The following is a 14,094-nucleotide window of genomic DNA, read 5'->3' on the forward strand; positions in this document are numbered from 1 at the left end:
ATGAAATAAGTTACATTAAAGAAACCTCAAAACAAAACTGAAATCTATGATACTGCTGAATAACTAATACATTTATTCTTTTATTTTAAAAGTATTGCCCATAGAAGATTTTATCATCTCTGTTGTCTGAAGAGTATTATGTTAGACTTTTATTATAATTGTTAAAATAGTATTTTATATGTTTTTAAATTTTAGATGTTGTTTATCAAAATTTTGTATTCTAATAAGCTAAAGAAACTTATTATAAAGAATGGCAGTCCTCTACCCTTCTGCTTGCTAATTTCACAAATTCTAGAAGAAATCATTTGCAACTGCAGGCAGTCCTCATGTAGCATGGCAGGGCTGGGCAATACAAATGGCCATGCAATGTGAAATCATTCAAAGTTATCTTAATAAATAATGGGAAAACCATAATTCCTTTGTGACCTTTAAAACTATCCCAACTAAAATTAAAGACTCTTACTGTCAGTTATAAGTATATAGAATAATGTAAAAAGTAAATCTGATATTAATATACAATATTAGAAGTATTGCAAGTAGAATTTAAGAAACTCAAGAGAAGGTTTTTCCTTCCTTTCCCATATAATGTATAATAGGGAAAGAGCATCTTTTCTACGCCTTTCAAAATTGTCATCCTCTTTTCTAAGCTTGGTCAGCTTTGAAAATTTCACCCTTAATACTATGAATATTGTGCAATATCTCCAAGGGTTTGTTTAATGTAAAGTTTTTACCAGCATTACTTCCTCTGAGTTACCCTTTTCATCACAACCACTTTCTTCATTGATGTCAATAAATTCTGTTTTGTTAAGTTCCAATGACTACATATCTATAGTCCCTCAGACAGTAGTCAGGTCAATGCTTTCATTGTTAGCTATTTTCTATAATCCATTTACAGTTAATTTAACATTCAATTCCAGCTCCATCACTTTTTATTTACTTTTGCATTTTCATCTTGGGTTGCCAGTTGCCTGCTTTGATTATTTATTCTTGTAATATGTCATGTGGACTTGTTTATTATTGTTTGACAAGGAAGCAAGACAACTATGCACTTTTCTATCTGTGCATAAGCTGAATAATAGGTGTGCAGTGACCAATCAGCAACAGTCTTTGAATGGTGATGATGTGATCAGTCGCTAATGATGTACATCTATTATTTATGTAATTATTTGTAAACTGAAAAGCTAGAAATGGAATTTTTACATTATGCTGTGGTAACTGAAATTTGAATTCTGTCTTAGGAAACTGTGTCATATAACTAAACCGTGGTTACTGAAATTTGTCCATGTTGAAACGCTGCAAAAGAAGGACTATATACATTTTAACTAAATAATTTGGAATTTTCTTAAAACTCTGTCTCATTTGTGAAATTTCTCCCAGAGATGTCTGAACTATTCTAATTTATACTAATCCTGCTTTACACCTGTGGGAAAATTCCCCATTATGGAATCTCCTTACTTCTTCATCTTCCATATTATTATTTTAAGTATATTTTATTATTTATGTTGTTACAGTAGTTAAAATTTTTTTCTCCTTTGCTCCCCTCTGCCCAGTATCCCCCTAATTTCTTAAATAGATTTCAGAAAATTCTCTTCATTTTGGCTCTGTTTTTCCTCCATTTCCAGGGCTGGCCAGTGCTTGCAGTGCCTAAGCCTGTGCACGATGCAGGGTAGGTCATGACGGTGCTCAGGTTTCTGCTCTATTAGTTTAGAATTTATTTTTCCAGGTCTGTTACAGTCATCACCTTCAAGTATTTGTTTTTCATTATCAAAATTTTTATTTTTGTATATTTTTCTATTGTCCTTATCAGTTAATATCTTTGAAAATTTCTTTTACTGTCATTTTACTGGAGTTTTAATAGACTTTTAGTAGATGTAAAAATACACGTGTATGTTTAATTTGCCACCTTTAGCTATAAGTTTTCTTGTGATTTTAAAAATTTAAATAAATTAAAAAGGATTGAATTCAAAAGGTATTTTGATCTTGAACTAGCAATCCTTGGAATTCAGGTAAAATTTAAAAACCTTGAACCTTAACACTCTGGTCAGACAGAAGCAGCCCTCACCTGCTTTTTAGAAAAGACCATCCTTCCATTGCCTGGAGACCATCCACTTGTGTTGAATGCCACAGAAATTTTTTTTTTTCCTCCGCAAGATCTATACCCCTTTCCTTATAGAGGGTTGTGAGTCTCCTCATATTCCCATGCAACTCACTGGTAGGGTCTCCACCAAAAAGATACAAAATAGAGATGAATCATGACAAACAATTAACTATGCACAACCATAAATATCACTAAGTCATAACTCCAGTTTTAACTCTAGTGCTGAATAGATTATATTTGCTAGAACAATTCAACATAGCTTATGCCAATTGGTATATTAATATTGATCTGTTGAGTATTATTTTTAATTTTCGCTCAGGGAGAAAATCAATACTACTCTGTATTTACATGGAAAGGATAGTAGTACACATTCACCTCTTTTTGTCCAGAGCTACTTAAAATATCCTGTGTTTAGTGAAAATCTAGTCAAAAGAACTATAATAAAAAACTGATCACTATGTGAAAAGCATCTCCTTCTGCACTATTGGGCTCTTGTAGAGACTGAATACCTGATATAAATTGACACCAAAGTCATAATTGTTCATCATTAGCTATTTATGTTTATATTTACAATTGCCAAGATCTGGAAGCAACCCAAGTGTCAGTCAGTAGATGAGTGGATAAAACAACTATGGGACACTTGCACAATAGAAAACTATTCAGCCATTATAAAGAAAATTTTACTCTTGTGACAATATGGATGGACCTGAAGAACGTTATGCTAAGTGAAATAAACCCATCAGAGAAACACGAATATCATATGGTTTTACTTACATGTGGATTCTAATAAACAGACTGAAGTGACAGGAAAAGCAGAGACCGACACATAGATTCAGAATAGGCTGACAGCTATGGGGGGCTACTAGGGGGTGGAGGGATCAAGCAAAAAGGGAAAAGGACTCATGAACATGAATAACAGTGTGGTGATTGTGGGGGCTGGGAATTTAAGGAGAATAAATGGTAATGAAAAGATAATAATAAAAAATAAATATAAAAATTCCAAAAAGACAAAACAAGGTATATGTTCAAAAAAAGAAAATATTACTGCTTACTTCACTTCTTTTTAAGTTTTGTATTGGGACACCATAATTTTGATTGTTTTAACTAATGCAAATTATTGGAGCACCAAATATCTCAAAAGGCAGAAGAATGAAAGGGTGCTGAAAACATGTGGACTGGATGAAGGACAATATAATAAGATAGACATTTATATCTCTGATCCTGCCCTTTAGTTTCAAGTGACTATTAATATTTTAATATCTTCCTCAACCTGGATTTGTACACTTAATCACTGAAGAAAATTGGCAAAACAACCCTGCACTTTGGAGACCACAGAACCTCAGAATATAGATGAGGCACATTATTGAAAACAGGATGTCAGTGAAAGTCAGCCCCCTGGTGCTGTTTTCCATCTTGGCTACTAAAAGAATTCCTGGATTGCCAAGATGATACAAAAACAAATAAGCAAAACATAGAAACTTAAAGGAGAGAGATAAGTCATGTGTAAAATGAAAATGTCAAAAAACAATAGTCTCCTTAGAAGTGTTACAAGATATAAAAACATAAAGGGCAAAATTCAGTAAGAAAGATTGTAGTATACTGGACATAATTATCAAAATAGAGGAATAATAAAATTTTATCACAAAGTTGAGTGAATTCTCACAAAGTATTAAGATAGAGAGTTAAAGTAGAAAAAAAAATGGAGAACTAAAGAATCATTATGGGAACACGAACACTGAATTAATACAATTTCCAGATGAAGAGAATGGAGAAAATAAGAAGAAAAAATAATTAAAGAAATAACATTCAAAATATCCTTGAGTTAGTCATTATGAATTTCTCACTGAATGCGTGGAGCAATAAATAAAATTTAAAATATTATTTATTTATTTGTTTTAAGAAAAGGTAGACACCTGGCTGCTGTGGCTCAGCGGATTGGGCGTCGGCCTGCAAACCAAGTGTCACTGGTTCAATTCCCGGTCAGGGCACATGACTAGGTTGCACATCAGGTCCCCAGTTGGGGGTGCATGAGAGGCAACCACGCACTGATGTTTCTCTCCCTCTCTTTCTCCTTTCCTCTCTCTCTAAAAACAAACAAACAAATAATAAATAAATAAATAAAATTGTTTAAAAAAAATTCAGTACGAAATTTCCTAAGAAGATCTTTAAAAAAAGAGAGAGAAAAAAGAAAAGAAAAGGCAGACTGTCACATACAGCACTTCATTTGGATGTGTCTAGAGTCATGTTTGTTGATTTATTGATGATAGCCATCCTGATTGGTATGAGGTTATATCTCATTGTGATTTTAACTTACATTTCTCTGATAATTAGTGACATTGAGCATCTTTTTAGATGTTTATTGGCCATCTGTATTTCCCCTTTGGAGATGTGTCTATTCAGGCCCTTTACCTGTTTTATAATTGGATTTTTTTGGTGTTAAGTTGTTTGAGTCCTTTATAAATTTTTTATATGAACCCCTTATCAGATGTATCATTACTGAATAGTTTCCCCATTTAGTAGGTTGTCTTTTCACTTTGTTTATGGATTCCTTTGCTGCACCAAAACTTTTTAGTTTGATGTAGTCCCATTTGTTTATTTTCTAATTTTTCTCTTGCCTAAGAAGACATATCAGAAAAATATTTAAATGAGAAAAGGTCAAAATATTACTACTTATGTTTTCTTCTGTGAATTCTATAGTTTTGAGTATTACATTTAAGTGTTTAATCCATTTTCAGTTTATTATTGTGTATGGGGTGAGAAGGTGGTCTGATTTTATTTTTCGCATGTTTATGTCCAGTTTTTCCAATGTCATTTTTTGAATAGACTGTCTTTACTTCATTGTGTATTCTTACCTCCTTTGTCAAATATGAATTAACTATAAAGGTGCAGGTTTATTTCTAGGCTATCTGTTCTGTTCCATTGATCGATAGGTCTGTTTTTATGTCAGTACCATAATGTTTTGATTACTGTGTCCTTGCAATATAGTTTGATATCAGGTGGTGTGATACTTCCAACTTTGTTCTTCTTTCTCAAGATTTCTGGGGCTACTCAGGGTCTTCTGGGGTTCCATATAAATTTTTGGAATGTTTCTTCCAGTTTTGTGAAATATGCCATTGGTACCTTCATAGGAATTGCATTGAATCAATAGATTGTTTTGGGTAGTATGGATATTTTAATGCTGTTAATTCCTCCTAACCATGAACACAGTATGTATTTCCACTTACTTGTATCTTTTTCAATTTATTTATTTAATATCTTAATTTTTAAGTACAGGTCTTTTACATCCTTGGTTAAATTTATTCCTAGGTATTTTATTTATTTTGATGTAATTTTAAATGGTATTGTTTTCTTAGTTTCCATTTCTAATAGTTAATTATGAGTGTATATAAATGCAAAGTATTTTCAACAGAAGCTCAGATAGTAGAATCTTTAGGTTTCTCTAAATACAATATCATGTCATTATCACATACCTTTGTCTGCCTATTGAAATCACATGTATGTGGTGTAATGGGTGGAATCCTGGATGTAGATGGTCGCTCCCCATGTCTCACATGAGAGGACCTTGGAGATCTTTATCTTTTGGCATGTGGAGACCCCTGCATCCACTTCAGCAGCTGCTCAGCTTCCCTCATCCATGTGGAACATGATTGGTGGATCCTATCCACCACCACCCAGTGGATAGTAATTTTTTTTCCAATTCCCAGCTCTTTCATCAGTGTGCTGATGGGTAGTCTGGAAAATACATTTTTGAAAACTTGAGCAAGAATCTCTGTAGAGTCATCTCCTAGGATGAGCACTGCCAGGTGACAGTGAGCACCTGTGGGACTTTGACGGGGTCCTGCACACTGTTCTCTCAGAGGACAGACCTTTCCCTTTTCTCCTCAGGGATCTGCTGGGGCCTCTGCAGCCTCACTCTGTCCCCAGGGCTGGTTCCACCAGATCAGGAGCCTGCCAGTGTGATCTTGACAATGCTCTCTCCCCAGTGCTGACATTGCATGTGTCCCCATTGGGGAAGTCTGGCATCTCTGACATGTAGTGGTGTGTGCACTGCTTTTTGTTGAAAGTGCACATGCTTGCCCCTTGTCCCTTTAGAAAACAGACTTTGAGATTTTCTGCATACACCTACCAGAAAGGCTTCTTCTTTTTTTTTTTTTTTTACATCTGATCTGTAATCCAATTGGGATTTTGCTTTCAAATAACAAAAATATGTGAGCAGACACAAAAAGCACCTATTGTAAAATTCCATTTATAGAAATCACCCAGAATAGGTAAAGGGAGAGACAGAAAGCAGATCAGGGGTTGCCAGGGGCAGGAGGAGTGGGGAGTGAGTATTTTGGTGCAGGGTTTCCTTCTTGGGGGAATGGAACAGCATCCTGAATGTGCATCATGCTCAGGAGTGGTACAAGTTATAACATAAACAATAACTTTTATTTAATACTTCAAATGAAGCCTGCCTGGAGAAAAGGAAAACATAACAACAACACCAATAACAAGAAACCAAGATAAATTTAAAAACAAAGAAACCAAGAAAAAGGTCACAATGGAAAGGTAAAATAACTTCTGATGGGGATGGGTAAACCAGTGAAATAATAATCCAGTCTAGAACTGACCCTGGTATATTTTTCAGGAGCAGCTCCTCCTCTGTGGAGAAACAAGGGCAGAATCAAGGGAGGATCATTCAGGTGGACATGGTAGAGCCTCAGTCAGGCCAGGAGATGCAGGATGGGCTTGAGCAGCTGCTGGTGGTGGCACTGACATGGAGGTGTGCACATGTCCATGTCTGGAACCACCTCCCGGACTGCCCGTGTATCCATCCCCTCGAGATGTACTACATGTAACTGTTGAAACAGGAGCATGCTCCCTCCTGGGCTCCTGCTAAAGTTGTGAGATGAGAAAAGATCACCAACATGCCTGCATTTTCAGTGGCTCCCTAAGACAGAACACAGCAGGAGGATTCCAGAAAAGCCACAGCTTGGGACACAACCATGGACACCCTCCCCCCAGACAGTCCAAACGATTTGGTTGTCTGAGGCCTGTCTTTGTTCCTGGCCAGCTTCTGGGGTGCTACCTATACATCTGCCACAGATACATCCAGAAAAGCATGCCTACAACTCCTTCCCCACTGCACCATGATCTCCCTCAAACTCTCATCCTTTGGCTCAGACTCCTCGGTCTCCTTGTCATCTGGTCCAATTCCATTACCATTGGCACCGTGCTCCATGTTGGCCACAAAAATCTTCAACTATCTGTGACACTTCAGAACTTTCGATGGTTCTGGCATTTTCTGACCTGGAATGGGACCAGGTTTCCCTGATATCTCACAGGTAACCGTGATCTCTGACTTTGGGCATTGCTTATATTTTTTTGTAGAATCCTCCTTAGTGATATTCTCTTCCTTTATCTGGGAAATAAAGATAATTAGGTAGATAAATAGATAGAGAGATAGATAGAAAATATATAGAAATATGTAGATAAACATAGATAGATGATATAGGTAATTATAATCATTTCAAATAATTAGTTGAGTCACTACAATAGGCTCTATAGAGAAAATGTTAAAGCATTCATTAGCAAACAATAAGAGTTTAAATAAATAGAACAGTAAGGAAATAAACATTTTAAAACCATATCTTTTTAAAATACAGATAAAATTTTATGAAACATGAAAAGAATAAGAGTATTAAATCACCATTTGTTTTTATTCTCACTTTACCTGGTTAGAGAGACATGCTTGGCCATTAGGAGCATTATTTTATTGGAAAAGCTGCATTGACCCTATCATTATGGAATATATATATATATATATATATATATATATATATATATATATATAATTTATATTTCCTTCATCTAATTTTGTCTTTTAGACTTAAGGGACTTAATTATCTGTTTACAGCAAATGTATAAAAATATCCTTCCCCCAGACATAAGCTTTAATCAAGAAAAGATTAAAAATCACAGATTGTAGATTGTTTAAATAATATTATCTCTGATAATATGACTTTTTGATAGCTTCTTCTCATTTTTACATGTAGGAAATGGAAGCCTAGAGAAGTTAAATGCTATGACAAAAAGTTATACATCAAACACCAGAGCTTCTGCCCTGGCAGAGAGGCTCAGTTGGTTGGAGTGTCGTCCCATTATGCCAAGGTTGCACTTAGACGTCTGGTCAGGGCACATATACGGATCAACCAATGAGCGCATCTGTGGGTGGGGCAGCAGGTCAACGTTTCTCTTCCTCTCTCTCTAAAAATCAGTAAAAAAATGTTTTTAAGTAGTAGAGCTTTGTTTATCAATATATTACATTTCACAATGTACCATAATGTCTGTAAAATATCATTTATATATCAAATTATTGTGGGTATTAGGTACGTAAGTACATTTTCTAGGCATATGATTAATTCTAAAGCCTTGACATAAGTTTCTCTGGGGTTGTTATTCTTTCATTGTCTTTCTACAGATGTTTGTTGAGTATTATATGTGTTTTCATTATGCCAGAAATTTGATAAGTAGGCAAAAAAAATTCAATTGGGTATTCTTCATCAACATTTGAATTATTTTTTTAAATAAAAAACAAGAAGGTATAGTTCAAAGAATCTTTAAACATTGAATTTCTACCTCCATATTCTTGTTTTGTATAAGAACATCCAAGAACACTGGCTTCCTCAACTCATTAGGAGTAATTCAAATGCTATAATCAACACCTTTAATAAGGAATGCATTAATTGCTATAGGTTAAATAACAGAAGTTTAATATTTAATATGTTTTCTTAATACAGCAAATTTTCACTGGTGTGCCGCAAAAAAATTTAAAGCATGCAATACCTGACAATATAGTCAGGGACACTGACCTTTTCCCCCTTAGATTGTCAAACTAAAAAAAAAAAAAAAAAAGACAACAGCCAACACAACAATAGTCATCTTTTGTGAATGAATCAAAATTATACTTATTTGCTTTGTCAGATCAGCAAAAATATATTTTTGGTGTGACGCAGAAGTTTCGTAATTAGTGTATGTGTGCCATGAGATGAAAAAGGGTGAAAAGCTCTGTCCTAGAACAATGGGCATGTTCAGCACCAGGTAAGACTTGTTAGAACCACGGCAACACCTTACACCAGTGGTTCTCAACCTTCATAATGCCGCGACCCTTTAATACAGTTCCTCATACTGTGGTGACCCCCAACCATAAAATTATTTTTGTTGCTACTTCATAACTGTAATTTTGCTACTGTGATGAATCGTAATGTAAATATCTGATATGCAGGATGTATTTTCATTGTTACAAATTGAACATAATATATGTGTTTTCCGATGGTCTTAGGTGACCCTGTGAAAGGGTTTTGACCCCCAAAGGGGTCGCGACCCACAGGTTGAGAACCACTGCCTTACTGGCCCGGGAAGAACCCTGCAGCAGACCCTTCCTTTGTTCATCACAAGCACCACAGAGAATGACAATATCAGATATCAAATACTGGTGAATTTTCAAGGGCCACAAAATGTCAGTGCAACATATTTTTAGATGATCTCTATAATCATATATTTAAAACAACTCCAAGACTAGTTAGTGCTTGATATCATTGCATACTGAGATTTGTATTATATAGAGGAGTGAAGACAGAATGCCTTAACTAAATAACTAAATTGAAACTTCAAAGAGATACTCAAGTATTGGATGAAAATAGCTCCAAATAATGTATACTTTTATCTATGTAGCATCAGCTCCTTAGAATTTTTGTTCAGACTATAAAAAACATAAAAACTGGGCTCATTTTTGAGTCTCAGACTTTATTTAGAATTCACTTCAGAAATGCAATTTTAAAACAAGAATAGATTAAATTAGTTCAACATAAAAAACATTTAATTTATTGATCCCTTACCTCGTGTGAACATCTTGCCAGATGCTATATAGGAAAGATTAATGAGAAACAATCATTACTTTAAAGGTGCATGCATTCCATTAGGGGATTAAGAACAATATAATTTTAATATAACCCAATAAATAGAACAGTTATGAAAATATATGAATGAAGCCAGTAAAGAATGCCTCAATCAATTTATGTATTTGGGAAAAAGCCTTCTGGAGGAAGTGCCTACTAACTGAGGATTGAAGAGTCAGATTTAGGTAAAGAAAGGTAAGAAAAATGGAAGCTGAGGCAAAAATACAGTTTTTCATGTAAGAGAAAAGCTAGCTGTCTATTGGCAAATTAAACTATTAAGTGGGAAGCAGTTTTATTCTAATTAATAAAAGTCCAGTAAATAAAAAATACATTTGTATGCCATGCAGGACTTAAGACAGATGTAATTAAACCCCACTTAAAAATCGAAGCCGGAGATGATTTTTAGCTATTATTAAGTTGCATTATATCTTTCAGATCATGATGTCAGGTTAAATGTCTTATATTAAGTGAAAAAAATATTGTTTAGCAGTTTGTTTGAAAGTGGTGCCTAGCTTAATAATTAAAGACCTTTGCCTTTTATACTCAGTTCTTTATTTTTCTACATTTCAAAATGAAGTACCCTTTAATGAGCTTTAATGTATATTTTTAACATTTATCTCAGATTCTTAAATCCAACACTTGACACAAAGAGCATACTCAATATCTGAAATATAAACATTTTTGTTATTTTTTTCATTAAGAAAACTTTGGTAGAAATTAAGTGGATGAATGAATCGTCTTTTAACTTGTTATCATACTCATTCTCATGATGCCCAGCAGAGAGCTTTTTCTTTAGTATTATTAAATACAGCATTGAAACCCTCTTCTAACCCATGCAATACTTACCCCATCTCCAGTAAAGAAGTGTGATTATTATCTTCATTTTTAAAATAAATAATCTGAGGCATAGAGAGTTTCTCATCAGTAGTAATATAACAAACAATCTGTTCCCAACTCTTGAGTTTCAAATCCTGTGTTATGCTGCCTCTGAGCACCCAATCTAATTTTATGAAGAGAATAAATTAATGTAGAATAAAAGAGTTAATATAAATAGTTCCTAATTGATTTCAACACCATCTAAGGTTAAACTAAATAGATTTCTTATATTTTTGAACCTCATTAAATTTCCTAGGTTTCAGGGGACTAATTACTGTTTATTAAGAAAATAACACCAGATTACATTGTATTTAACTACCAAACAACAGGAGAATATTTTAGATGTTTTTCACATGCTCAGAAGAGTTGAATGCAAGTTACTGCAGTGAGTCATGTGGGAAGAACAAATTTTTACTTTAGTTATACTCCCCTAAATATGAGATTTCCATTCAGAAGACTCTAGCCAGGCAATGAATTTAGCCAAGGGTGTAACAGTGGCTCATTGCTATAACAGAGGAGCAAACATAAGTCAATACTGCCAAAAAGACCAGCCTTTTAAAATGAATGATAATAGCTGATGCATCAATTCTGCCTATTACTATGTCATAGTAATAAGAGAGGAAAAGGATACTTAGAGATGAAGGGCAGTAAATATGGAGCGAATAAACCAAAATGGTATAGCAAAGCACCATCAACTTATGGAATATACTACTACAGAATGTAATATCATTGAATAATGTGGATGGATTCTTCAAACATTCTGGCAATTTTATGATCATAGACCACATTTGTCTTCATATAAGTTAAAAAGATGGTAATCAAATTGCATGCTTCTGGAAGAAAAGTGATTGTCTATTAGATATCATTTTGGACAATGTTTTTATTTGGTTTCTTCTGAATTATAAGCTGGTACAGAGAGAAAATAGATTGCTTTTTATTTTTTGGTAGTTCTTGCTTTTCCCATTTTGTGGCATCTGTCTCATATTGCTTTGTACTGCAATTATTTGTTCTCATAGACAAGTCTTCTAAATCCTCAGACCAAACTATGCTTATTCAACCTATGTTTTCCAAATAGCTAATGAAGTGAATTACATACACCAAGGGATAAAAAATATATATGCTTTGTTCATTTCTCTTAGGGAAGAGTAAGCTGTTAAAAAGATTCAAAAGATAATTTTAACATTCTTCAGAAATGTTGCTTAAAAAGAAAGTATTTCTTCCATCTATATTTATTTACAAGTAACATGATTAATAAGATGTATTATAGTTTAATTTATTAATTTTATTAATTTATGATTTTTTTTCAGAAATATAGAGAGTAGATATTATCCTCCCCAATTTATAGAAAAGAACACTGAGCCCTTGTGTAACTGTTAGAGGTAAATCCAATAACCCAGGGAGCCAGATCTCCTAATTTCCAACCTACGATTTTTCTGTAAAACAGTCTGTATCCTCAGTAATTTATTTAATGCCCAGAATGGAAGAATATTACCAAGGTAAGTAAATGGATTCTCCCAAATAAATCTTGATTTCTTTCAACAAATTTTCAGCAGTATACTTATTGTTTAATTAGTACAAAACTTACTTGGACATTTAGGCACACATATTGGGAGAAAGATATGAAGAAGCACCAATATTACTAGAAAGAGCGAACTGGTTGTGTAATATTAAAATATTTACTTGCGTTTGGAAGGGGGGGAGGCAAGGATATGTGTTTGTGGGTGTTTTAAAGAGCATAAGACTTAACAACAGAAATCCGCAAATAACTAAATCTGTATAACTGTTAAATAAACAATTCTTTTTCTTTTCACCAAAAAAAAAAAAAAAAAATATTTACTTGCATAATATAGAGTGAGAAAATACTAATAAAAGAGTTGAAAACTTCTCTCCTTGCAGATGTGTGTGTGCAAATAAATAGTAAAAAATTGCAAGACTGGTGAGAAAAACCAAGTCTATTATCTGTAGACAATAGGGCCTGGTATTTTTAATGTTCTAGAGGAGAAGCAAGCTAGTCAGCAGCCAGTGGTTACCTGACCACAATCTGTAAAACAATCTTGTATATCCTATTCCCCTAACACCTCACCTATAACATGTTATTAATATTTCAAACTTAATATGCACCAAACTACTATTTTTCCTCCTAAGCCTTTTTCCCCCTGTTCTCACACTTCTACTAAATAGAATTTCTGTATTTTCCGTAGCTCAGACCTAAAATCTCGGATTAACCTTCGTCCCCTAAATCTCTCAAATGCTACATAAAATCCATTAGCAGATTCTTGAAGTTCCTCTTTCAAAATTGGTCTGGAATATGAGCTCACCTGCACTCGGACAGGTCACCAGCCCAGTGTGAGCCTCACCATCTATCACCTGGACCATTGTGGTAGCCGCCTAGCTGATCTCCTTGCCTCCTACTTCTCATTCACCGCCTTTGAGCACCCAGAATTATCCTGTTATAATAAAAAACAGATCATGTCAATCCCCTGAAATAAACCTACCCTTAGCTTTCCATCTCATTTAAAATAAAACTCAAAGACTGTCTTTCAAGGCCCTGAATGATCTGGGCTCATTATGTTTTCAACTTTATTTCCTGTCACACATTTCCTCTCTTATTTTGACTGGGCCATGTTGCTCTCTCTGAGATTATGCAAAAATACCTAGAATGCTCATTTTTATGCCCTTCTCTCAGATACTCACAAGTCTGCACTTTTTATTCTGATCAAATGTCACCTCCTCAGAGAACTCTTGCGTGATTATCCTTGTTTATCGGAGGAACCACAGTCCCAGAGACGCCAGCTATTACTGCTGACATTATATTTCATGTTACTTTGTTCCTCGTCTAAGTTGTTCACCAGAATGTAATATCCATGAATGTAGGAATTTGATCCACTGTAATACCTCTATTATTAAGAAGAATAACTGTTACATAGTAGGTACTCTGTATACGTTGAATGAATTAATGGATAACACATTTACTTATATTTATGTAAAATACAGCAGTCCCTCTCTATATCACAGTTCACTTACCGCAGCCTCGCTGTATTGCGGGATTTTAAAAAATATTATATTTAATTATTTATCACTGATTTTCCATTATATCTTGGGATTTTTGCGGTACTGTATATGTGTGTTGTTAAAGTTACGTAGATTTAAGAGTGTAGAATATGTTTAAGAACATAAATACTG

This window comes from Furipterus horrens, unplaced genomic scaffold (assembly GCF_987537825.1).
Source record: "Furipterus horrens unplaced genomic scaffold, mFurHor1.1.pri manual_scaffold_4, whole genome shotgun sequence".
Lineage (NCBI taxonomy): Eukaryota > Metazoa > Chordata > Mammalia > Chiroptera > Furipteridae > Furipterus > Furipterus horrens.